We start from the raw sequence: 27,617 nt of genomic DNA on the forward strand, positions 1-27,617 counted from the left end.
ATATAATATTCAAGCCAGGTCATTAAAATTGAGTAAATCTCTGGAAAACAGAATCGAAGTGTTGCAGATCTCCTAAGCAAAATTAGATCCTTTGATCATCCTATAAATAAAACTGAGAATTGTTCATGATGCACCTAAAATATGGCCAAGTACAACTCAAGTTCAATTAAAATATGTGAATTCAAGGCTGGATACTGTGTCAACCGTCTTGAATCCCTTTTACCACATGAAAGAGGAAATTCTGGGTTGCTATTGACAAAAGATGTTCATGTACAACAAAAGGTTCCATGGCTTTGAAACTATAGAAAATCAGATTCTATTATGCATTTTTCTATATCTCATTCTCTGTATTGGCCCTGTTAAGTGATTGCCTCAGTTTGAATTCCCAACCCCCACCACCCTGGTTTTAAAATTTGAAAAATTCATGCAGAAAAATAAACTTTTTTCCCGCTACCCATCTCGCTGCCTGATTTTCATCCATTTCTGTTTCAGGATAATGTAGTTGTGGCATCAAACGTGGAGACAAGCCATGAGAGGTGGCTGAAGGACAGAAAAATAGAAGAGAGTAGATTCCAAACCCAACTTATAACTCTATGTTGCAGTTTCCTTTGGCAGAGTTTCAGCTACTGTTTGACAATTGACCTAGCTGCAATGACATTGTCATGATTTGGTGGGCAGATGCCAAAGGCCAATGTCATGGAGGTATCTGATACAGCCTTTTAATGGCCACAAAACGCCTTTACACTGCAGGGACAAAGAAGGCAAAACTTGAGTACCTTGAACATCATCAGCTCTGTCAATAAGGTATTATTGCTAGGGACCTCATTTCCCTTATCTACAGCTACAAATTGAAGAAGGGAGCTGACCACCTTGACACTTTTTTTCTTGTTTATTTTTGGTTGTCTTTCATTGAAAGATCATGTCTACTGATCTACAATTGATTTAGGTTGGTTTTTCCTCATTCATCCTTTGTTTATGTTTTCTGTGCTTGTTCATGAAAGGAAGCATGAGTGAATCAGATGGAGCCACAGGTGCTAGTTAAGTTTGAAGGCTACTACGTTAAAGGTTATATTCCTCATTCTGCTTTGCATTGGCTTAATAGTTGAATTTTGGCAAATATTTTGTCATCAGTTTAATTAAATTCCCTTGAGTCAAATATGGAGTCAGTAGCAGATACTGTGCAAACTGTCTTGAATTCCTCCCCTCCAACCCAACCTGAAAGAGTGAATTCAAGGTGAATATTTACAAAAGTGGTCATATACAACACAAGGTTCTATGGCTCTGCTACATCAGAAAATCAGATTTTAATTGCTCTCAATATTTACACAAGAAAATATGTTAAATGTATTTTTTTTGGTTGGTTCTTCAGAAGCAGCTAGTGTTTTAGATTTAGACATGATTTTTAATTTCTTAAAAAAGAAATGTTTAATTGTATGTTTTCACCATTATTATTTACAGGTCACTGCAAGTCCTTTTGGAGCCCTTTTCAAGGTAAACGATGCATCTGCTTTCCGCTAAGGGTCATTTTTATTCACTAAAGAAGAATAGTAGATCCCTGTCCCCACCTTTGGCATTACCATCAACAAGGAAGTGAGCTCCCTTAATTACATGTATATCCAGACCATAAATCTCTGGGCAGTCCTGAAATATCCTAAATCTTGTTCCTCTATTTGCATCATATCCATCTCATGTCTGATAAAGCCCACCATCTCCTTACCACCATAGACCAAGCTTGACTGAGATAAATACCAAAAGATTATCTGCCTTACCACCATAGTTAAAATCTCCCCAAAATTGCATTGAAATCTTAGTTCCCTAGCAAACCAAGAAGAACCAACAGGAAAAAAGGTACCAAGTGTTGGTTGAAATCTTGGTCCATCTTTATTAAAATCTCAGCATGTGGCAGTCCTACATATTTCAACCAGAATGGACCATTTTAGTCCATCTTAAGTTCCTTTTATACCAATTTTGACATTTTGCAAATCTCATCGTGGTTTTACCTAATAGATGAGATCATTTCAACTATGAAATCCTTAGGATCCTAACCCGAAAATTATAATTGTAGATGTGGCAGTTAGCTGAATTTTAGAAGAAGATCTGACACGAACCCGGACAGACTGGGAAGGTGGATTAATAGATGACAAAAGATAGAGTTGGAAGGTCCCCTAGTCTTGGTAAGAGCCCCTAAAATGGTGTATAAGCTTGTGTTTGTATCACAGACTAACCAGCCCAAGAGACCCCATCTCCGTAAAAAATCGGGGGGGAGGTCAATCGGAGGTAGGTGCTTGGGGCAACCCGCTTGAAGGACCTCCTTGGAGCCCGCGAATACCTTAAGAGCAAAATTAGGTTTTTAGCTTCTAAACACTATTTAAAAGCGCTTTCACCTTAAAACGTATTGTTTTATTGCTTAGCCGTCAAAGAGCCCTTGTACGTGTCAAAGGTTCATGTTAGAGACGGAGGAAGTTGTGTTCCCATTACGAATTATGATTTAGATCCAATTCTGAAAAATTAAAGGTAAGAATTCATTCCCAACCTCCTACCCTTACTTTCTTCTTACTTTGGATGAAGGATATCATTGTCAAGTGATGTATTCGATCAAAGAATCCCTATTTTATGATTGGATCAAGCGACATGAATGATTCTCCAATCATTCTAGTTGCTGAATTTCATCACAGGAAGATCTCAGAGAAAATCTAGATTTGTGTTTTGTTATATCTGAGTTGTTAGTTCAATATAGGGTTGTTGGGGATGTTGAGGATGTTTTGGGGAGGGTTTTAGAACTCTTGATTGACCTGGAACTCATCAGAAGCGAAGGAGTGAAAACGACACAGTTTGCACTTGGATGCTGTTCACACACGTGTGGAGGTCTCCCGGCAGAAGACCCCCTCGGTCGACCCCACCCCACTATCTAAGTGGTGGTCACCCATGGACCGGCGCTTGACCCCCTTATAGACCACTGCCCTGCTGCCTCTGTTTTTTTGTTTGTTTCGAAGTCTGATTGATCTCTGATGTTTGTCTAACTTAAACAATGAATTATCTAGGATATTTCGATGCGTGCTAGGCTACATCTTGTCATTATTTGAGAGGTTTATTTCACTTAGGTGAGGGATTCAATCTCATGTGTACATGTAGTTGAATCATGATCTCTTAGATTATATCAATAATGCCTATTTTACCGTTCTAAATATGTTTCTCTTGAGCATATATGAATGGTAGATTATAGATTATATGAAATCAGGATATGTATATTCTTTATTGCATTTGTTATTGAACCGTGATAATGCTAAGGTTTGGGTATTGGGTTGTTTGTTAATAACATGGATATTGACCTAGAGTTGTTGCATTAACCATTGCCCTCAAAACCTTACAATGGCCATGTAGACTTAGATGCATGTGTAAGAGTCTAGTTGCATTTGGTTAGTAATACCCCTAACGTGTTACAACCCTATTGGCACGAGAATTGAAGCCGAATGACCCATGGTTGCTATATTGGATTAGTGGGCTCCCAAGGCTAGTAAGACTCCATGAGGGGACATAGATGTACCATGAGGATCATTCTTTGGTGGGGTTGCATATGATAGGTGTAGGGCTCGTGGGCGCCCAAGACCAGTGAGACTTTGTGAGGAGACACGAGAGTGTCGGCCCTATTATATGTAGACTATCAATAGGGTTACGAGTGTAATATTAGATAGTTGGTAGCCATCCCTTGAAGATATGACATTTTCTAGACTTGGAAGGATAACCAAAAGTGTGAAATGCATGTGGGAAGGTATTTGGACTTTCATTAATAGGTTAACGCAAATGACTTATGCATTGGGCTAGGTATTTCCCTGATATGTGTCAGTTATCATTCTAATTGGTCGTCATGAGATAGTGTGACCTAAACCCCTGTCATAGTTGTTGATTGGACTACTATCCTTATACTTCGATCATGATACTCAAGATCGGTGAGACTCCATGAGATGTCTGTGTGAGACTACCCAGAAGAGATTGTGTGCATCTTAATGCATGTCTACCTAATTAGAGACCAACATGATTAAAGTCTTAGGAGGACTCTTGCATTGCATTTCACTTCATGTAAACTTTTCATAAGTGAAGTATTAAGTATGTGGACATATGTTGTTGAGGATCTTCCTGAATTTTATAGAACTCACCCATTGTGGAAATATTGTTTTAGATTGTGATGCAGATTATGATGAATCGACGATACAGGAGTACACTATGCCGACGGATTCTCACGAGCTACCAGGTTATGGGGATATTGACTTGTGTGCATGTCTGGAGTGTTCCTATGACAACTTAGCCTTTTTTTTATTGGAGCTTAGTTATCAATAGAGGTAGAGAGGCGTTTAATTGGAACATTTATCATTTAGATTTAGACAGAATTATCGATGATTGTAATTAAACATTTTTTTTCCTTTCCTTCCTTTTGATACACTTATCATCATAAACTTTTGCAGACTTTTTAAACAATTTCTACATGACTATTATTCTTGCTCAATGATTATGTTTTTGTATGGATTGTTTATGGGATTGAATGTAAACCTGATCTTGCGACTATGAATTACATCTATACTAGTATTCGGGTAAGTTCAGTACTAGCTGGCTGGGTGAAGTGTGACAGCTAAAATCTACACTATATGCTCAAACTTAGATAGAGGAAAGAGAATTGTTGTTTGATTGATTTGTGTGTTTGTTTATGTTCAAAATGATAATTATTTATAAAGTACAACTATTAGCCACCCATAGGCAACTACCCTTGGATAAGAATCCAAACAACTGGTGAAAAAATAACTTTTGATAACCACCTTTAACCGCTACCCTCTTCGCCTATCTCATCCCTTGTCTCAGTCAGTCTTGCGACATTCTACTCATCTTAGGCTTACAATTAATTGGTACGTACCTTAATCCTGGTATGTATTTGGCCTGGTTGGCATTGCAATTGAATCCGGTCATAATCGATTGACTTTTTCTGAAACTAACAATAATAACATTACAATTCTTCCAAGCCTCGATCATGCTTCCAAATCATTCATCCCCAAACTTAATCTAAACACCAATCTCCAAACCTAGCTAAGGATGTCACTCCATCATGAATTCTAAATCAATGCTTCCATATAGGAGGTTAAATCTTGAATCTTTTGGTGCTTAGGGTAAAGTCTTGCCTATAATAAATATTTAAAAGTTTCACTAAGGATGTAGTTGAGATGCGTGTAAATGAACCCTAATGAATCTCAAATTATTTATTAGAAGAAAAAAAAAGGAACTAACATGAGAAGATTATTATTATTATTATTATTATTATTATTATTATTATTATTATTATTAGGGTAAAAACTAATAAGAGAAGATACACTAATAGTCCTTTTGATATCTTGGGGAATTAAAAAGATAGCAATCTCCAAAATTCTCTTATATTGAAAATTATTACATATGAATAGGAACATATACAACTGAAATACAAATGCTCGTATTCCATACCGTCAAAATATACCCAACAATACAACATCAAACGAATACTGTGAACTTGAAACATACATGTAAAAAGACAAATCAATTAAGTTGCAATATCACTTATCTGAAAAAGGAGAACTCAGATAGAAATCATTAAAACTTACCCATGGCTTCCCACCCCACATAAACACATGGAGTCTTGACTAAATCTCACATAATCAAAGAAACAAAAAGAAAACCCTCCAATAGTCACAATTTTTGTACGGTCCCTTAGTTATAACCATGGAACGATATTTCGTTCGTTTCGCGAAATATCGCCAAGATCTCGGCAAGAAGCTTGTTCAGTTCGTTCGCAAATCGACTATGATTCTTCGTCGATGACCGCTTTTTCTGCTACTGCTACTACTCCACCTCTTCCTCCCAGACCCTTTAGCCTCAAGTTGTCGTTGCAAGGGAGCAAAAGATCTGACGGAACAGGGCAGTCTTCTTCTCGTCCTCCGGTTTGAAAATAGCAGCGGAAATAGGAATAGAAATCGCTACTCAAATCGGTCATTTTTCCGCCTCAAGTCATTTTTCTCTTTCTCTCTTTCTTCTTCTTCTTCTTCTCCGGTGAAAATAGCAACGACTGCTACCCACCTCAAACTCATAGAGCAGTAGGAAGAAAAAAAAGGTTTTGAAGTTTGGCCAGAAAATCGTTGATTTTCCAGCGAAATTTTGAAATGTCGGTTTCGACTTCATTTTTATTTCGCCCTCTGGTGAAACCAGCGAATTTCGGCGATATTTCGCCGAAAAAAAGTTCTATGGTTCTAACTATTCAAATTCCAAGCAAGGAAACTGAAATAAATGTTAACTATAAAGCCAAACTAGCAATGGAAAACAACATATTCCTCAATAGTGGTAGAGTCCCTAGCACAACTGAACTGGAAATTAAAATTATAAGAAATTAAGAAGATGACTTGTTTGCACAAACGGATGAAAAAGGCCATCCAAACAAAGTTTAAGGGCCTGTTTGGTTTCTTGAATCTAGAGATTTCAAATCTCTAGATTCATAAATGGAAGATTTATTCCCGTTTGGTTACTTGAAATGGGCAGATTCACGAAATCTTGAGATTCACGTTTTTAGCCTATAATCGTGAGTTTGTAGATTTTTGGGTGTGGGGTGAAATCTGTAGATTTCATCCTGACTATAAAAGAAAGAGGAATTTGCGCATTTACCAAATTTACTTGACGGAAATCTACGACTTCGACGGAACGACGTGGGAGGTTCATTTCGACTCAGGAATCCCAAAGGTTTTCAGTTCTGCAGTTCTGCTTCGATTCCCATCTACAGTGAAAAAGGTAGATCTTCTTCTACTTCTTCTGCTAGTTCGTTCTTCTTCATCTTCTTCTCCTATCAGTTCTGCTGGTTTTCATTTCTACAATTCTGCTTCGGTTCCCATCTAAAGTGAAAAAGGTAAATCTTCTTCTGCTAGATCGTTCTTCTTTATCTTCTTCTCCTATCAGTTCTGCTTCGGTTTTGATTGAGGAATACTAGGTCATTGCTTGCATCCATATTGGATATAACCGATACGTCTTTTTGTTGAATTGCAATAAAATGCATTGGTACTTGATACTCACTTTCAAGGCTTATGTCTCTCCCCTATGATAGTAAGACTTAAAGGCGGAAAAAAAAAAAAAAAAAAAAAAAAAACAAAAAAAACAACAAAATTTTTTTTTTTAATAAATAAAAAAAAAAAAAAAAAAAAAAAAAAAAAAAAAAAAAAAAAAATAGAAAAAAAAAAATAAATAAAATAATTTTTTAATATTAATTGAATATTCCACATAAGGTGGGCTTCATTGATTGTGTTACACTTTGATTTGGTTTCTTATTGGTCTGATATGGGTAATATACGGTTACTAGAACTCTTATATGGACTGGCTAGTGTGGGCTAATAGGAACCGTTAGATCTTGATGGACGATCTAACGGATTTGCCTATATAAAGGATGCTAGGTCCCTCCTCTAAACCCTAATCATAATCACAATCACATCTGCTTAGTCAGAAAGGATATACCATCAAGCCAGTGAATAGGGAGGAGTCTAGAGGAGAAGATCCAACATCAAGTTGATCATAGAATCAACTTCCACCACAAGTTTGTTCCTAGTGGGAGACATAAAGAAGATATTCCGTTGCGCTTCGTCTCCAATAGAACCATAGAAAGGTATGCTCATCATCATCTTGTGTCATTATCATACTAAGGTGTTTTTAGTCGATCTATGCGATCTTGGATAGAAATATTCTTACATGTGGCATCAGAGCCTGTATAGAATCGATTAAAGACCCATAGGATTGTTGAATGATGAACTTAGGGTTCTAGAATGGAACCTATGAAACTTGTGATTTTTTTTCTCTCCTGATTTTTCATCGTAACCGTGGGGTTTTTTGTCAATAACTTTTTTTCTAGAAAGAATTTTGAAAATCTGAAACTACCACGGCGTAGATCTCGGAAAAACGAAGAAATTGATATATTATGGGTCACCATCGGACTTCGGACGCGCCGGCAATCGCTGCCGGAATCCGGCAACGTTTTTCTGGATTTTTTAAATAATAGTGCTGACGTGGCATTTTGAACGGGTCGGGTCAACCCGGCCATGACCCGCCTGGGTGACTCGAATCTGAACCTATCGGGTCAAATGGGTCAACCCGGTTGACCAGTCGACGGTTCGACCAATTGGTTTGGGTCGGGTGAACCATTTTCCTGTTTGGACCGGTTTTGATTCAACTCTTTTTTTTTTTACTCAGCGAGTCGACCCGAGGGTATCGCGAGTCAACTCGCTGGGTCAAGTTAACGGTTCAATTTCAATTTGATTTCGGTTCGATTCGGTTCAATCGAATATGATTCTGTTTTGTTTAAACCGTTTTTATTGCTGGCCGAACCGGTTAAAAAAAAAAAAAAAAAAAAAGGGGGAAATTCCAGAATACTATCTTTTTAGTATTTTTTACTTTCTGACCAAACCATAAGGAATTTTAAAGCGTTCACTTGGGGTTTTATATTTTGGACTATTTTGAACGCAATGGAACCATTTTCAAGACCCAATTCTACCCCTATATATGTGAAATATTATATATCATGTTTTGGTTGAGCCGATAATTGGAATGCTATTTATTTAGTATTTTTTTATTTCTGGCTAAACCGGAAGGAACTTTAAAGCGTTCTTCTGGGGTTTTATATTTTGGATCATTTCGAACGCAATGGAACCATTTTCAAGACCCAATTCTACCCCTATATATGTGAAATATTATATATCATGTTTTGGTTGAGCCGATAATTGGAATGCTATTTATTTAGTATTTTTTTATTTTTGGCTAAACCGTAAGGAACTTTAAAGCATTCTTTTGGGGATTTATGTTTTGGACCCTTCCGGACACAATGGAATTATTTTCAGGACCAAATTCCACTTCTATATGTATGAAACATGATATGACATATTTATGTTGTATATGTAACTTCACCGTTGGGTGAATTTTTTAATATGGATTTTTTTATCAAATGGCTTTGTATTGTGAGCATGTTTTATATGATATTATACAATTGTAAAATATATATCATGCATGCCTTATAAAGGGTTTGATTACTTTTGGTAATCCGGAATTTTATGCAAATGTATGATGTATTTTATACATGCTTCGATTGCCTTTTGGTAATCCGGAATTTTAAATGTATGATGTATTTTATACATGCTTCGATTGCCTTTTGGTAATCCGAATTTTAAATGTATGATGTATTTTATACATGCTTCGATTGCCTTTTGGTAATTTGGAATTTTATATAAATGTATGATGTATTTTATACATGCTTCGATTGCCTTTTGGTAATCCGGATTTCTTCCAAACAATGTATTAGCATTATTTGTGGGTAACATAAAGTATATCCCAATATGAGAATTTCATGAGCTTGATTGTGAGTGACTGCCAAAGTGGCATTCATGGTTGGGTTTATGGAATGTCAGCCATATATAGTAATGGGATGTCTCTTGATGTTAATGCATTTTTATACGCCCAAAGGTGGTAATTATGTGATAGCATTAAGAGGGAGACATGTACAACATTTGGTTGGGAGTTGATTAATCTAAGAAGTTTATACACCCAAAGGTGGTAAAATTTTCGAAGGTTGGAATACTCTCATGGACGCCGACGTATAAGGGAGTATCACAACTGTATGTCATGAATTCTGTCCAAAAGGTGTTTTCATGATGATATATGTGTACTCTTTAAAGTGATGCACTTATAAGTTATATGTTACCCACATTGTGATAATAAAGCGATGTACTTATAAGTTACATATTAAAGTGCTAATAAAGTGATGGAGTATCACAACTATATGTCATGAATTCTGCCAAAAAGTGTTTTCATGATAATATATGTGTGCTCTTTCTAGTGATGTACTTATAAGTTACATATTAAAGTGCTAATAAAGTGATTGAGTATCACAACTGTATGTCATGAATTCTGCCCAAAGGTGTTTTCATGATGATATATGTGTGCTCTTTCTAGTGATGTACTAATAAGTTACATATTAAAGTACTAATAAAGTGAGGGAGTATCACAACTGTATGTCATGAATTCTGTCCAAAGGTGTTTTCATGATGATATATGTGTGCTCTTCTGTTAGTCACATTTTTTGTCTATAACAATATGATTGTTATTGAGATTCTTATAAAGTCAAACTTCAAGAAATTGTAGATGATGTGTTGTTAACCACACATTCTTTGTTACTGAGTAACTGATGGATATGACTCATAAGAGTATAGAAGACAAAAGTTGATTTTTTGCGGAGGTGAAAAGTAGTTATGTTCTTTTATCGCCCATTAAGAAGTCCATCAAGGAACACTTGATGAATTGTTTACCCACTGAATGCACTGTTTTGAAATTGTTGAATGCAATAGCGTAAAGATACTAAGTCTCATCTAGTGTTGAAATAAGTATATTTCTGTAAGAGTTTTTTATCATAAGGTGTGATGGTTTTGGAGGAGTTAGGGATTATTTCATCAGGATGATTATTTTTTAAGATAAAACTCATGATTTCTAATGTTTCTTTTATTACCCTTGCTATTATCCATCAATGCCCTTTGCATCCTCTACTGAGTTTGGAATTATAAAGACCAATACCTTTTTCCAAGAAGAAACTTTGTTCTTATGAGCATCAATACTCATAAAAATGTTTAGGGTAAAGACTAAGAGTCCGGTCAGACTAACAATTTGGGACCTGTGAAAACTTCCTTATAAATAAAGATGATTGTTGTAAGTAGAAGTTGCATTGAGTATAAGGTCTGGTTAACTAAGTGCAAAAATGAAAGTTATGATTATTTGGTTCTTGTTTGAAGATTTGATTTTCTCTTGTCCCATTCAGTCCTGGTGTCTAGATAGTGGTCTTTATTCCGCCACCTTGCGTATAAATTATTATTTCATCATATTTGTTGATGACCACTATTTGTTGATGACCACTCTTAATATGGTTTTTGTATTCAATTAAAGAATAATCTAAATCTCTAAGATCTTCAAGAATTTTTTAGACTGAAGTTAAGAAATTGTTAGATCTGACCGGGGAGGAAAGTATTATGGCTGATATGAGGATGGTGGACAGCTTAAGGGCCCATTCGCCAAATACTCGGAAGATTCGGATATAGTTGGTCTGTTCACTATGTTTGATAGTCCCGAGCAAAATTGTGTAACCGAAAGGCTTAATCACACATTTGTGAACATAGTGAACAGTATGGTATGAAAACTATTTTGTCTGAATTATTTTTTATAAGGTGAAGCCCTGATAACAACCTCTTATATCCTTGATCATGTTCCTTTCCAAATATGTTCTTTTTTTACTCCCTTTTCCATTGCAAATTATTCATAAATCTAACTTAAACCATTTTAGCGTTTGAGTTGTTCTGCAAATCTAAGGTTGAATAATCAAGTATTGACGAAGTTGGAACATAAAAGTTTTTCATTGTTAATTTGTTTCTTACTCAGATCTTGTTTTACCATCATTGTTAAGACAACAGAATTGTGAATTCTTAAATAGTTTTCTGGAGTTTGATATAGCCAAGAAATATAGCTTGTTCCCAGACTACTTGATATAATGAACATGAAAATAACATTGGCATTATGGTTGACCCTAGTTACTAAAAAGTTGTCTTTAATTAGATTTATGATTGGGTGCAACGAGATATATGATATAGTTGATGAGACAATATGATGTTTGGGAAGCTTGTTAAGTTGCCCAAAGGCTTTAAACCCATTTATTTTAAGTGGGTGTATAAGACTAATAAATATTCATGAAGAAAGATTGTAAGGTTTAAAACCAGACTGGCAGCTAAAGAGTTTACTCATAAAGAGGAAGTTGACTAGTGAAATTTTCTCACCTATCTCTTCTAAGGACTCTTTTAGAGTTATACCAAATAGATGTGAAGATTGCCTTTCTAATTGAAAACCTTAATAAAGAAGTCCATGTCATTTAGCTTTGAGGATTTTGTGTTGTGATCCCGAGGATTTTGCGGTTGATGATTTTAATCATCTTGGTGTAGACTCAAGAAGTCTAATTTGTGGTTTTAAGTAAGCTTCCAACTATGGTGTTTAAAGATTGATAATGTTGTGACTTCATTCGATTTTGTTGAGAAACTTGTAGATCAATATATATATATATATATATATATGCAAGGTCAGTGGGAGAAATTTTATCTTTTCATTATTTATGTTGATAATATATTGCTCACTAGTAGTGACGTTGGCCTCTTTGCATAAAGACCGAGCAATTGTTATTTGAGAATTATGATATAAAAGACCTTGGTAAGGCATCTTTGTCTTGGGCATTGAGATCCATAGGGATTGTTCATGCTATTTATTGGATCTTTCTTAGAGGGCATATATAATTTATATTTAAAGAAGTTCAGTATGCTAGATTGCATACTTGAGAATGGTTTTGATTCTCAAGGGAGATACATGAGCTTATTACGGTTGTCCTATAAAGGATGCTGAGAGAGAACAATTGAAGAAAATATCTTATCTTGAGATACTTGAAGAGGACAATTGATGATAAGATAATCTACAAGCTTGTTCCAGACCTATAGCATTAAGGTATATATATATAGATTTGACCTTGCTAATTGTCCGGATAATAAGAAGTCTACTTGAAGTTGTTTTCCTTGATGGCATGAGGGATAATATTGTGAAAAGTGTAAAATAAGGTAAAATTACTTATTTCATCATAAAGGTTGAGTTTGCTACATGTTATGGGGCAGTTACTCAAATTGTTTGACTAAAGAATCTCATCAGATAATTGACAGTTCTATTTTAACATTCTGGATAGACCCATCCAGTTGTACTATGATCACAATTCAGTTGTGTTGTTTATTAACAACAAGAAATGTGTGATCATAGGGTCTAAATACATGATGGTCGAGTATTTGACCACTAAAGAAAAAGTTGTTTGGTTAAGGAACCTCATTAGACAGTTGACATTATTATTTTTTTATTGTGGATAGATCTATCCGGTTATCTTTGTGATAACAACAATGTTGTGTTGTTTGTTAACAACAATAAAAGGGTATCACGGGGTCTAAACACATGGAAATTAAGTATTTGACTATTAAAGAAAAGGTTAAAGAATGTGACACCACAGTAGAGCATATTTGTACAGATAATATGGTTATAGATCCCCTAACTAAGGGTCCCTGCCCAGACGTCTTTGATAGACATGCGGTAACTATGGGTTTTAGGAGGAAACTTAGATGCGGTTGTTTAGTGGGAGTTTGAGAATTTTGCTCTATTGTGTAATAAGGTATTCTATCTGTACTTGTCTCTTGTATGCACTGATAATTTATTTGAATTCAATAAAGTTCTTTGGTGACATATTAATCTTCACATTATTATCATGTTGCATGTTATGAAAGTCTTAAGGTATGTGTTAACCTTTAAGCAAAAGCTAAGGCATTCATGTATTAGCCTTAAGGTGTGTCATGTAACACATAAAGTTAAAACTCGAGTTATAAAGATGACACGGGTTCGTGGGAACCATAATGTACATATAATCTCATTTTTTGTGGCATTGAGTCACAGGTTCGAACCATAATGTACATGCTTTCGTGGCATTGAGTCACAGGTTCGTAGGAACCGTAAAGTATATTCTTTTGTGGCATTGAGTCACAGGTTCGTGGGAACCATAAAGTATATTCTCTCGTGGCATTGAGTCAGGTTCGTGGGAACCATAAAGTGAGAGATTTGGATTGACAACAGAATGACACATGAGGATTTCTATAAAGTGTCATTAGTTGCCACACTACCATATTGCATCCATTTTCAGTAAAGTTAAGAGTATTTGTGACCATGGATGGTCTGTGTTGCATAAAAGATGCGATCATTGCCATGATTCGGTACTTAAGGCTCTATGTGAAGGGATTGAGCTCTAGGATTATCCTCAGACCAATATAAAGTTGTGCACATAAAGGTCAAAATGTTTTCAATGTATCTTTTTCAAATGTTTTCTTAAAACAAAGGAGAAGTTTTGTTTTACTCAACTGTGTCACAATCAATATAGCCCAAGTGGGAGAATGTTAGAATATTAATTGAATATTCCACATAAGGTGGGCTTCATTGATTGTGTTACACTTTGATTTGGTTTCTTATTGGTCTGATATGGGTAATATACGGTTACTAGAACTCTTATATGGACTGGCTAGTGTGGGCTAATAGGAACCGTTAGATCTTGATGGACGATCTAACGGATTTGCCTATATAAAGGATGCTAGGTCCCTCCTCTAAACCCTAATCATAATCACAATCACATCTGCTTAGTCAGAAAGGATATACCATCAAGCCAGTGAATAGGGAGGAGTCTAGAGGAGAAGATCCAACATCAAGTTGATCATAGAATCAACTTCCACCACAAGTTTGTTCCTAGTGGGAGACATAAAGAAGATATTCCGCTGCGCTTCGTCTCCAATAGAACCATAGAAAGGTATGCTCATCATCATCTTGTGTTATTATCATACTAATGTGTTTTTAGTCGATCTATGCGATCTGGATAGAAATATCTACATGGGGGGACCCCCAAAAATAAACAATAAAAAACCCGAAAGGGAAAAAAAAAAAAAAAAAAAAAAAAAACAAAAAAAAAAAAACGACGGGCCCCCCCCCCCCCCCACAAAAAAAAAAAAAGTATGTCAATATTCCTCAAAACATAGAAACCCACATGAAGAAAAGCGAAATGAAAAGCTTTACTCAACCCAGATTACAGTATTTAATCGATGACACAACATAGAATAAATCCCGTATGCAATAACTCAAACCCGGAAGGTTGTATACCCAACAACACAACACTAAACAAATTATGTGAGGTCATAAATGAATCCCACATGAAAAAAGACAAATCAATTGAGTGCAATCCCCAACTATTACAAATGAGGCATCCAGCCTATAGGAAAACTATATTTTTGGAACCTCATGATTCATATAATATGTTTTATTCCGATGTCAGTAACCTCTCATCCGAGGAAACTTAAAATTCAGTTATTTCATGCTTAAGCATCATTATCACTTTCTTCTGTCAAATTATGAACATTCCACACAATTTTTCTAACCTCATTTTGTTTCATAAATTTGATTTTGATTTTCATCCTTGAATAAGGATAAAACCATGTTAAATGACATTGAAAATATCAGTAACAGATTAAACCTAAATCCATATTTCAATCATGGCATTCTTTTTTTTGGTAACCTAAGTCATAGCTTTCACAGATGAATTTATTAATTTATGTTGCCTAAGAAATATATATATATATATATATATACTAGATAGATTAAAAACATTTTTTTGTCAAAACATAACTAAATGTTTGGAAGAAAAAAAATTATATTCAAACTTGTATTTGAATACCACAAAACAAGTGCACTTGCATGTTGTCTATACTTAAATATACTACAACAGGACAACTCAAACCAGTGCACATATGTTACTTAAATTAGTTTACATTAAATTGATCAAGCATACATTAATTACAAGTTTTGTAACATTTTACATGCAAACAAAAAGATAATCTACTTGATTAACCAGCTACTTAGTTGTCATATATGACTAATTTATTTCTCTCTTTTTTTCACCGAGATGCTTCTGCCCCCTTCTTCTTCATCCTCTAGGAAACCAAATAAATAGGGCCTGGATCTATCAAAAAGAAACAGAATAAATAGAGCCCAGATCTCCATGATCTAGTGGACATGATTGACATTACACATAAACAATATACAAATTACAAGCTTCTACCCCTTCTTCCTCTTCAAAAAACCAGATATGCTACTTAGAAGCTTGATCTCCCTGATTCTTCTTCCTTAATGCTGGCCAGATAAGATGAGACACCGTAGTCGGAGTTCTGAAGCCATCTGATTGCTATTGGGCTTCTCACCACGTGGGTCCCGTCACTCCACTCGATCCCACCAAATGCAGCCGTCTGATCTTTGATCGAACTGTCGGAAGAGGAAGAAGAGAATGTTATCCTATAACCCAGTGTCTGATTTGCCGCACTGAACACTAGCTTGCTCGGGCTAACAGTAATCCCAACCGTCGGTGGACCCCACACCTTTGCTTCATAAACGACATCCGATACACTACCAACGTTTGTAACAAACCTATCGTAGCTGACCACGTCAGCTTTAGGTTTGAACACGACGGAGAAGGATGGGTAGTTGAGATCTCCGGGACTACTCAATTTCGGTGAGTGCGAAGCACAGTCCACAGTGGAATGGTCCCTAACGAAGATATCTATCTGCTTCGAATCGAATCCAACGGCACAGAGGAATGCCACGTAGTCATTTACACCTACGTCGTACACCAAACCTGGGTCTAAGGCTCTATTTGGATCCACGTGTCCTGAACCGTGAACGAACGGTGTGGATTCACCCGCGTTGGCAAGATCAGTGATGTTCTTGCCTGAGTTATCAAGATTGTAAGCCGTGGTCATGAGGGCAGATTTCACGGCGGCTGGGGTCCACCCAGGGTGGGCCTTCCGTAGCAAAGCCGCTAATCCGCTAACGTGAGGGCATGCCATGGAGGTTCCAGATATGATATTGAAATCTACGCGCCTAGGGTCGAAATCCAGATCGGTCGGACCAACCGCGCCGGTCCAACCGGCTAGAATGTTGACCCCAGGAGCTATGACGTCCGGTTTGAGAATCTCCGCCGTCAGATGATTCGGACCACGACTCGAGAAGGCGGCGACTTTGGGAGCGGCGATTGCAGATCCAATCACCGTTCCCCTGGAGACAATGGTGGCCGTCGGCGCCGGATCCGATCGTGCGTATTCACGGATCTTGTCGGCGGCGGATTGGCCAACCATGGTTGCAGGGATGAGATGTGAATCGGCGATGAGCTCTTCGCCGCTCTCGGCGGTGTTCGCCATTACCATTCCGATACCGCCGGCGGCCTTGACTACACTCCCTTTCTCCACTCTCGCGTTACCGCCGCGGTCGCAGATGACGATCTTTCCGGTTACTTTGGAGGAATCGAGTTCGCCGGGGTAGCAGTATCTGCTACCACAGTCGGCAGCGTAGACGAGCGGATACCTACTTTGTCGGTCGAGTGGTTCACCGGAGCAAAGAGAAACTCCGGTGAACACTCTTCCATCACCGAGGACAACATCGGCCGGAAAGTCTCTATCGATGGTGGAGGCACCGACGGTGAGGATCCATGGCGCAATGTTGACAGCAGTAAAAGGCGAAGGTCCAGAATTCCCAGCCGAGCAAGAAACAAGAACGCCTTTCTGCATCGCACCGAAAGCTCCGATCGCGATCGAATCGTGATCGTAAGGAGGAGCATAACCACCTGCTCCTACAGATAGAGAGATAACATGAACGCCATCCGCAACGGCTTGATCCATGGCGGCGAGGATATCGGAATCGAAACAACCTACGCTCCAGCAGATCTTGTAGGCGGCGATTCTCGCCTTCGTAGCCATCCCTCTCGCTTCTCCAACCGCGTATTTGAATAAACCAGCATTTTTAACGGCAGATCCGGCGGCGGTGGACGAGGTATGTGTGCCGTGACCTTCCGTGTCTCTGGGAGATTTGGATTCGAGGGACTCATTCATTGGTCTCCCCATTGCGGCTTCATATCCCTTGTAGAAAGCTCTGGCACCTATGATCTTCTTGGTACAAGCAGGGAACTCAGGACCAGTTTCGCAGATACCTTTCCAATTAGAAGGCGCAGCGGTCAATCCAGAATCGGAAAAGCTAGGTCGCTCCGGCCAGATTCCTGTATCGAGGAGGCCAATGACAACATCATCAACATAATCGGAATTAGGCCAGATACCAGACTCCTCCGCAAGACCTAGAAAGCTAGGTGTGTGGGTGGTGTGGAGGTGGCGGATCCGGTCGGGAATAACGGAGAGAACGCCTGGAACACGGCGAAGATATGCTGCTTGAGAGTGTGTGAGGCGGACGGAGAAGCCGGTGGCGGCGTGGTTGTAGGTGTAGATGATCTGGGAAGAAGGAGGCGAGTGAGGCAGAGATCGAAGAATCGAGGAATACCAGTGATGGTGGGTTGTGTACATCAACGGTTTCTGTGATGAGGAGACATGGATGATGAAGGTCTCTGGCTCCGAAGCAGAAGAAAAAGATATGTTTGCAGTGGAGAGGAGAGAGAAGTAGAGAAAGAGAAAAAAGAAGACGGAAGGAACAACACTAATCCTTCTCTCCATTTTTCTGCTAATCCTTCCTGAGTCTAGAGCTTCAGGAAATTAAAAAACGCATTAAAGCGGTTTACGAACAAACCTCTGTCTGTCGTAGCAAGAAAAACCGGTTGCGGTGCTGGAAAGAATCACCCTTTGGCTTCATTTTATAGAGGGATCTTTCCGCATCTCTCTTAGAGCAAATATAGTAGTCACACGTGTCTACTTTTACCGCTGGTTGGCTTTTTATTATGGTTTTTTTTCTAATATCTGATACTTAGTGGGCCCGATGCCACCTTATAGATAGAAAATTGAAATATATTTGAAAAAAATTACGTGATTAGCTAATTTTAGGTTTTCTCTTACAAAAATAGTAACTTAATGTTTTACTCCAAAACTCAGTTTTTATTTACAAAACTAGTCAAAATATTAATTTTTTTTTACCTCTATGGATATATTTTTACCCCTAAAACTGATCGCATTGAGCGAGAAAATCACTATTATGTCCAAAAGGGAAAAGTCATTATTTTTTATACCCTTTGGACATTTTCACCCTTATGCCGACATGGTCAATTTTAAGGGTAAAAATGTCCAAAAAAGTGGAAAAAACACTATTTTTCCTAATTTTATAATTGCAAACTCAGTTTTAATTAGTTTTATAAAATAAACATTGAAGAGCTATTTTTGTAAAGAGAAACCTAAAAGCAGCTAATCACTTAATTTTTTTCAAGATATTTTATGTAGTCTGTATCTCTTGAATAGACTTTTATTACTGCAAGCATGAAGCTGCGTATGGTGAGGATAAGATGAGTGGTCAACATCAAAATCTCAATCACTCGTTCTTTATATAATTTTTTAAAACTTTTTCAACCAAATCTTCTTGTGAAAAAAAATAAAAATATCTGCAAAATGAGTGGTCGAAATTTCAACATCCACCCTTCAATTTGATCACGGCCATACACAACTTAATGTTGTGCATTTAATGCACAAGTTAAACCTCCATTTTTGTTATGTTTGTTAGTTGAGAAAATAATGGGAAATTTTCGGAGATACTCTCTTACTATATCCCTTAAAATTAATGTTACCCCTTGAGCTATCTAATTTATCAATCAGAACCTCTATAGTAAGAAACTTATATTAGTGAGACCCTTTGTTATCAAGAAATCAACGTTATGTGCTGATATAAGCAAGTTAAATTTTTTGAAGAAAAAAAAAAAAAAAATACCCTTGATTGAGAAACCCTACGTTTGACTTGTTTTCGTTTTTATTTATTGTCACAACTACTCTTCTTTTTCCTTATGCAATCTTCATAATTTCCATTCTCGTAAGTTTTTTTTTTTTTTTTTTTTTTTTTTGGTGTTCTTCTCTCCTTTTCCATCTTATTTCCTTAAAATATGGGGGTAATGTTGAAAATAAATAAATAAACTTAGACTAACCGTATCAATAATAGGGAGTCTGAATGATAAATTTAATTACTCTAAGGCAACATTAACAGTATGCAATAAGTCAAGAAGTGGCGTTGAAATTTTCTCAAAAATAATTATAGCATATAAACCGTGTAACGTCAAGGTCCTCAAAGAGTCATTTCTAAGAGTGAGTCAGGATCCTCAACCTATTACAATAGAGTTCTGTACTCCCCTCACACATTTACATCACACTAGGAGAGAGCTCCACCAATGAATTCTAAAGAAATAAGTCAAAAGTGGGACCCCTGTGAATTCCTTCTGGATTCTTCTCCTAATGTATGGTACAAAAATATGATAACATTTACTTCTATTTTGATGGACTAACACCTCTTAGTGAAGAGGTCGTGGGTTTGACTATCCCTAAGCCATATTAATAATTAATATCCCCATCCCCGGCTTAATAAAGCCCCTTTATACCACGACAAAAATTTCTAGACTCCAATTCTTATTCACTCCAGCTACTTTCTCCATAAACAATGCATGGTGTGGATTTTATGAAAGTTTTTACCAAAAAATGTTATCAAAAGATACAAAAGTGAATCTACTTGGGATTATGGGTAGATTCCTCCTAGAGATTCTACGAGAAATGGTAGATACAGATTTGACATCATTCAATCGGTCCAATTTTAGGTTATTGATTCAAATCATCAGTTATTACCGAAAAAAAAGTAAAAGGATTCAAATCATTAGTGATCCTCTAGGCTCCAAGTGTCAAGATTGTATCCAACCAATAACTTGAAAGCAACAAATGGCTAGGGATTCCTATATTGGATTCTACTACACAGGGTCCCACAAACTTTTTCTTGGCTAACTACCAAATCAATAACAATCCAAAATACAATGGGAAAAAACGGATTTTTTTAATCAATAATTTCGTATTATATACTAGACTTCAAAACAAATTGATACAATTAAAACCAAATTTTCCTTTATAAATTAACTTCAATTGTTAATATGATTAAAGAAGTCCCCAATGCGGATGCGGCCACTAACATAGTTCTTTGGATGGTCCGCAATCAAATCAGTTTGAAATTTTAAATTTTAGGACTGATGAGGTGGTGATTTAATTTTTTCAGACTTAGTACAGTTTGGCTTTAAAATGGATGGGAGAAAAGTTACTCCTACCATTTTGTCAGATGCAAGAAGACTGGGCCTTCACTTCTCTGTCTTTAATGCTGCTCCTCCACAAGAAATTTTTTTGTATCCTCCTGCTGTAAGTTGGGTTAAACTAAATATTGATGGGTCTTCTTTAGGCAATCCAGGAAGGTCTAGCGGTGGAGGAGTATATTGAAATAAAGTTACAGCGGTGGTTTTCAATTTCAGTATGTTTTTAGATGTTAAAACCAACTTTGAGGCTGAATTAAAAACTTTCATTCACGGATTACGTTGGGCAAGGCATTTACAAATTAAAAAGCTATGGGTAGAAAGTGATTCAAAAGCTGTGGTGACTTTAATACAGCAGAAGAAAATACATTGGTATATCTTTCATATATGGAGAGAGTTACAAGAATATTTGTTGACTATAGATTGGAAGATTTCACATTGCTATCATGAAACTAATACAGTGGCAGATTTTTTGGCAAATTCAGCAGCAAGGATAGGAACTTTTGATATTAACATTCCCTGATCAGCTTCAATCTTTAATGAACTTGATGTGGATGCCTCTAGACATCCTAGATTTCGTTTTATAAATTAGTGGTTTTCTAATCTGCGCAAGAACCAGTGAGAAAGTGTGTATTGGGAGCAACAATTGTTGCGAGTAGCGGAAGTTGGTTCCTTATACGGTATTAATTGATGTTTTTTTAATATTTTTTCTTCGCTTAATATGATGATCCTTTTAGCGGAAAAAAATTCCTTTTAACTACAAAAATATAATTACGATTTTGAATTGTAATAATTTAAGATATTTTAAGTTACGGTATTCAAAAACGTAGCAATAAATAAACATTGTAACTATGGAAAAAGAAATTGCAGCTAAAAGTTACAATAATATACAAAACTTATTAGGGTGGTAATTAGAAGTGAAGCAACACTACAAAAATAAAACTGCAGTTTTGAATTGTAGCAGTATAGTTTACACAATAGTATTTGAAATGGCTGTAGCGATTTTTCTTTTAGCTCGAAATAGAACTATGTTAAAAAAATCATAGTAATATAGTTTATATATAACTGTGGTATTTGAAACCATAGCAATAAATGAAGTTATAAATGTGAAAATATAACTGTACTTAACTGTATAATGATAACATGTATTTGTTGCTGAGAATGCTTAACCATAACAACAGAATTTCTATAAAAACCATTTATTTTACTATCACTCGTAGTTGTTTTATAATTAATTCATTTTTTTTATCACAAAAACGCACAACTTCATTACTATTCCAAAAAATATTTACAAAGAGTGCAAGCAGATAGCATTCCTACTATATATAGAACTATTAGTAGTGTCAGTTATATTAACAGTCTGATTAGTTTTATTAATACAACATTCTAGCAAAGTGGAGGATTAAAGTGGCAAAAAGTGATAGTAGATGCCTGAGTAGAGATGTTTGAGAGAATTTGAAGCAGAGGTGTAAATGGATAACTGAAATCCGCTTCCGAATTCGCATCCGCATCTATTTAGAGGTATTCGAATTCGTCCGATTACTAATAGGATGCAGATATGGTATACCCCTTGCTTACCGATTATTATCTGTCCGATAAAATTATCCGATTAAGTTACTTATTTAGATTTATTATTCTTATTTTTATAAATTTTTTACCTTTGATGTGTGACTATTTTTCTAGATTTTCTAGTAAAATAACTACAAAAGTTGTTAAATTCTTAAATTTCAAACCTAACCCTTACAAATAAAAAGGTAAAGATGTAAACAAGTAGTCAAAAACTTGTATTCAATCTGTATTCATGCTCATTTAGAAGAATCTTCTTAAGAAAATAAATATCCGATTATCATCCGAATCCGTTTGAAAACTAATAGGATATTATCCGAATCCGTCCGAATATATTAGGATGCGGATATAGTATTACCGTTATCCGATCTGAATCTGGTCCGTTTACACCCCTAATTTGGAGTAGATCTAAAGGCCATTCTATAGTTTCAGGGTTACGTAAAAGCTGAATTGGTTCTCCAAGTTGTTTGGACAACCTTATACTAGTTCATGAATCCCCTTTCTTCTTTTTTTAATACATTTTTTTAATTTTTTATTTAAGAGTTTGTGATTTGCATTTATAATTATATACTAGTGATACTCAAATTCAAAGAATTGTTGTACTAAACTTATAAAGCTAAGGAATCAATATTTCTGTTCAATTTTCAATTTATCATAGTTTCCCTTCCCCTTGGCCATACCCCAATCTAAATTTAAAAATAATAAAAATTTTATTTTATGAAAATAAGTTTATCTTATTATTAAGGATGTTTTGTTTAATAAAGTTATGATTTTAATAGCTTGGGTTTGAATTTATTTTCCATCAATCTAAAACTATAGAATCTTATTCTATTTAAAGGTGCTGATCGATTTAGTTATAGTTTGGTTTTAAATCTTGTGTAATCCAATTTTGATCTAAGAACCAAGTTAGTTTTAGAGTATTCGAACTTATGTAGTTTTAGTTCCATTTTAGTTCTACAATCTAACTCTAAATTAGCCCTAAATATGGTTCCTACAAGGAAAATATAGGTACTTGGAGGGAAATAATTTATTTAGATAAATTATTTAAGTCTTTAAAATGGGTATATTGAATTATATGTTTGAGAGAAATGCAAAGCTAGCCCAAACAAGAAAAATAGGGGAACTCAATTTTTAGGCATAAGGGTCTTGTTGTATAATTTCTGTTGTGGAGAATATATAGCCCGAGGGGTCTCAGGAGTAAACACACCCCATTCGAGTGAAGTGTGTTACACTCTCAGGAGGAATGGCGGAACCCCCATGGGAGACTCGAAGAGCCCCTCAGGAGGGACACACACACCCACTTGGGTAGGTGTACTCTCCTCCCTCGGGAGACTCAAAGAGCCCCTCGGGTAAGTGTGCTCCCCTCCCTCGGGAGACTCGAAGAGTCCCTTGGGAGGGACACACACCCACTCGGGCAGGTGCATCTATTCCCTCAGGAGCCATACTTGAGCTCGTAAAGTGAAAGACATTCAAAGTCAAGAAGGTTAGTTAGAGATAACTACCCATCATATCCACTCCGAGATTTGGGGAGGTGGATAAGGGAATAACAGCTTTATTAGGCCCGCCAAAGAAGGGAACGTGCTTCCTAAGATCTCTCGCCCACTCTTCAACTGAATAGGCGAAATTCAATGAGACGCCGCCTCCAGGTATCCTCTATATAAACCTTCATCTTATAAAAAGAAAGGTATGAGATTCAACTTAATATTAGTCTCTACGCCTTGAGAACCATCTCAAGGTCTTCTATTGTTGCCTAGACTAACTTGGGCGTCGGAGGCAATTCCCGGCCAAGACTAGGCCGGCCCATTCTTGTTTTCTTTGTGAGTGCAGGCATCTTAGCTACGTATTCAATTGGAGAAGCCTCCAAGAGGTTATCCAACTATCCGACTCTCGAAGAAGTTCTAGACGCAACAGTTCTATTATTTTTCTTTCAAAAATGAGATTAAGCTTTCCAGTAAAGCAAACTAGGGCATCATAACACAAGTTTAAGGCCACTTATCACAATCATCTCTCTTTTTATTTTCACTTACTAGGGCATCATAACACAAGTTTAAGGCCACTTATCACAATCATCTCTCTTTTTATTTTCACATTGCACATTGAAGAGAATGTGAAGCACATCATCGAGGATTGAGCAAACATGTCCAACTAGTAGATGTAACATAGGTTCTTCAACTACCTTTAGCATTCCTGATTGGCTTTGAAATAATCAAAGTATTATTTCAGAATTTCCCATACGGAAATTTATTGGAATCATAATCATTCGTAACTTCCACAGCTTTCACATGTTTTTTTTTTCCCCGGTAATCCTGAGTACTTTATTGAACTCAAGTGGCAGGAAGTGAGGAGGCGGCAAGAATGGACCGCAACTAAAGAGTGGACAATGGCCAAACAGTCATATACACAATTAGCTGAGCCTTCCTAGCTAGAAGATCCGCTATAGCGTTGATCTCTCTAGAAACACAAGCAAAATGGCAAGACATAAAAGCATGCTGCATTTACAATATATTAGAAAAATACGGGTCCAAAATAATACAAGTGAAAATAGAGATTGGATGCTTTCAGGAGCGTTACAATATCGTTTTTCTTAAGAATTTTTCCCTTAGTCTAACTAAGAAATCAATGACAATCCAAAATCCATTGAAAAAGAATTGATTTTCTTTTCAATGAATTTGCATAAATATATATAGAGAGGTTCTTTCTTTTCTTGATAGAATATAAATATGTATGTTACACCAAATGTGATAAGAAATTATACAATTAAAACCAAATTTCCCTTTAATTAACTTCAGTTGTTATGATTAGAAACTCCCTTACGTTGATCCCTCCACCAAAATGATTTATGTTTTATGATTTTTTTTTCTTTCCTTTTTGTGTGATCATCAAATCAGTCATAAGAACTGGGGCCACGTGGATAAAAAGACGAAGATTCGAACTAAAGATTCTTAGCCTTATTACTTTATAATTAAGATATTATTTTTTGAAGGCACATATTATATCATTTTTTTTTCATTTTCTTTTTCTTTTCTAGAATTGTAATTGTGAATAAAATAAGGTTTTAGATTTCTGCACAAATAGTTTCTATGGGATAATCTAAATATGACGAGGAGCAAGCACTTAGCACTTTTTTTTGAAATGAATCTAGTCCTGATTATGGTTAGAATCTTATGATGTACACAAATTTTGACATCATTAGATACCCATTTAACTATTTCAATTTTTCCAATTTTAGGTTGTTGGTTTAAATCATTCATTATTCTCTGTCAAGATTGTACCCAACCAATGCACTTATTGGACCCAAACTTGAAAGCAACAAATGGGTAGGGATTCCTATCACTACTCAGGGTCCCACAAACTTTCTTCCTTGTTAAGTATTCAAAAAAAATCCAAAATCTATTGGAAAGATAATTGATATTCTTTTCAATAATTTCACATATATATATATTTAGACCAGACTTATTAGCAAATGCATTCAATTAAAACCAAAATTTCTTTTGTAAATTGACTTCACTTCTTGATATGATTAAAGAATTCCCCTACACGGATGTGGCCCCCAACATGGTTCTCGCTCTATTACTAAAAGGGATGAAAGGAAAAGGAGGAGAATGTGTGAATAGACAGAGTTTCGAATTCAAAATTTCCTCGATCTTGCTCTTTTATGATTGAGATACCATTTTTTACTGGTAAAATGTCATATCATTTTTGTTTTTCTCTTCTTTTTCTAGAACTAATTACATATATGCTTCTTCATTTGGTAAACTATTATATTTACACCCATTGAAATTTTTGTGTTACAAATGTATCCTTGTGGCTAACCCTGTTTGTTTTAAATAGAAAACAATATATTTGTGCTTGTTCAATGTCTTTATAAATTAAAAAAATAATGAAAAATTACCTTAAAAATAATCAATGCAATTCACCAATAAAAGATGTTCTTCCCCCCGCCACCTTTTTTTTTTTCCTTTCTTGAGTTTCATTTATGAAAGTAAAAATAAAATGGATTACCTTTTATTTCATAATTTGTTCTATCTATGTATGTGAAAATCTTTCAATTGTATGGGTGCATTCCATTCACAACTTGGTTTTATCTATCTACCTATTATATGAGATGTATTTTGAAATACAAGAAAAAGAAGAACTTTCCAAGAAGCTTCCTAAACGAATCTGCCAAGCTTTTAACCATCAATAACTTTGTTGATGTCTTTCTTCCCGGGAAAGGCTTCAATTTAAATGTTCACCTTAAGTTTCAATTTTCCATCAATTACTGATAAACCTACCCTACAAGATTCCACTGAACCTACTAATGGTGATGTCGAAAGGTACTGATAATAAATATAGAAAAGTGGTTAAAGGCTCAATCTCTCACGGAGAGGTCTTGGGTTCGCACCCATTCGACGACATTAATTTGAGGATGTAATCGTGGTACGCGCAAACTGGCCCGGATAAAACTCATATAAAAAAAAAAAATTTAAAAATTAAATTTGGCCAAAAAAAGATAATAAATATAGAAAATAACTACTTTAAAATGGGTCTATTGAATTATTTGTTTTTTGAAAGAGAAATGCAAACTGGCCCAAAGATGAAAAATCAAGTATCAATATGATATTCGATATCAATACTTTAAACCTTGAGCATTTGTATTCAATTCAATTTTATTTTTTTTCATTATTATATTATATTATTACTTTTTGGGGTAGAATTTTATATATTATTATGTATATAATAAATGGTCACCCCACTTGCATGCATTAATATCCTATCTTGCCGGTCTACTCTCTTGATATGGTTTCATTGCTGTGTAATTAATGTGCAGCACTGAGCTGTGAATGAGGAGGATTCAAAGTGGTGGTCAAGATTTGATCTCGACCACTCGTTTTGCTTCTTTTTTTAACATTTTGAACTACACCAACTTTAACAAAAAAAAAAAAAAAAAAAGTAAAACGGATGGTCGAGATTGACCGCCATTTTAAATCCCAACCGTAGACACCTCAGTTATTGTGCAGCACTGAAATCGAGCCTTATATTTGTAAGGATGTACCAAAACCCCAGATTCTCCACTTAGGGAAAAATCATATGATCCCTTTCACGGAAAACCCACTAAAATTGATTGCTTCTTGTTGCATCATGTTCCCTATTTTTTCGACTGGCCCCATCTACCGGTGAAAAAGATTGTGTTGGAGTTGATTGATGTGAAGACAAAATTGGAAGTAGTTCATTATTTGAACAAAGTTGGTTGATCTAAACCAGCTTTGCTTGAGGATGTCGTCTACCCACGTATATGTTCTAGACGTTGAAATGATGTTCTATTTCTCTTGCATCACCACGTCAATAATGTTGACGAACC

General features: G+C 36.0%; 1 pseudogene; it reads right to left on the reverse strand.

Annotated features, from left to right (window-relative positions):
* Window positions 1-15,434: 15,434 nt before the first annotated feature.
* Window positions 15,435-18,297, reverse strand: LOC149011905 (subtilisin-like protease SBT1.4 pseudogene; annotated as a pseudogene).
* Between the last annotated feature and the right edge of the window lie 9,320 nt (window positions 18,298-27,617).

Source organism: Hakea prostrata, chromosome 7 (genome assembly GCF_041222555.1).
Source record: "Hakea prostrata isolate BN-2017 chromosome 7, UWA_Hpros_2, whole genome shotgun sequence".
In the NCBI taxonomy this organism is placed as follows: domain Eukaryota; kingdom Viridiplantae; phylum Streptophyta; class Magnoliopsida; order Proteales; family Proteaceae; genus Hakea; species Hakea prostrata.